This window comes from Rhagoletis pomonella, unplaced genomic scaffold, assembly GCF_013731165.1.
Source record: "Rhagoletis pomonella isolate Grant_MI unplaced genomic scaffold, Rhpom_1.0 Rhpom_scaffold_00006, whole genome shotgun sequence".
NCBI classification, from domain to species: Eukaryota; Metazoa; Arthropoda; class Insecta; order Diptera; family Tephritidae; genus Rhagoletis; species Rhagoletis pomonella.
The window spans coordinates 37,406,622-37,407,569 of NW_023458560.1; the positions used below are offsets into that span (position 1 = coordinate 37,406,622).

At 52.8% G+C, this 948-nt stretch overlaps 1 pseudogene; it reads left to right on the plus strand.

The window, feature by feature from the left end:
* The first annotated feature begins 420 nt into the window (after positions 1 to 420).
* Positions 421 to 948, plus strand: part of LOC118741891 — a 6,537-nt pseudogene continuing 6,009 nt past the window's right edge.

Genomic DNA, 948 nt, shown 5'->3' on the forward strand with positions numbered 1-948 from the left:
GGCAGGAGGAAGGCCACTGAACCACGTTGCAATGGTGATACGCCGGTGGCCGGAAATGGATGCGGCTGTGGAAACAGTAGCCGCGCTTTGAAGTGTCCCGGAAAAGGTGGCCGGCAAAGGCGAGCAGTTAAGTCGGAAGCCAAGGATGAGGTTATACATGTCCGGTCAATGAGGTTGACGCCGGCGGAAGAGCGAGATGCGGAAACACTGGGAAAGATTCAGCGTGAGAAACCGGATTTAGCAAGATGCGCTAAAGGCAGTGCGGTACGAAGGCAGGAGCCTGGGTGTCATGGACAGAGGATGCAGCATAGATCTGGCGAAAAGGGTGCCCATGAGAAGAGACATGGTCAGGTCACCACCAGTGGCCGGCAGAAGCACGACCATGTGAGATGGTGCACCACCGGAGATAAGCTGGAAGCAATGTCCAGTAACGCATCGAGCCGAGAAGAGCTACAGGAAGCTGATTCGGTGTTGTTGCACATGCCGCAGCCGAAGAAAGGCTTCACCTCCGAACAACAGCGTAACTGGAAAGGTCCATATAGGATTGACAAACGGCTGAAGGACGCAGTGCATCGAATCCAGACAATGGGGAGACCGAGGAACAAGATGAAAGTGGTCCATTTGGAAAGACTTGCAGCGGTTGGAGCGGCAAGTGTGTCTGATCGGGACGATCAGACTTAGGTGGAGGGCAGTGTGGCGAATACTGCGGCAACACAAAGCGAACAACGAGAAATAGGCCGAATGTTCGAGGAATGACGTAGAATGTTCCACAAAGAGAAACGTCAAGTTGGATGAACACTGCGAACAGCGAGAGAAAGAGAATGAGCGATAAACTTCAGAATGTTCTAGAGTTGACATAAGTGCCAGCGCAGGTATATAAGGGCGCCGCCACCGCGAGGTGGGTTAGTTACGAGTTACAAGTCAGCAAGCTACAAGTAAACTGAGCAG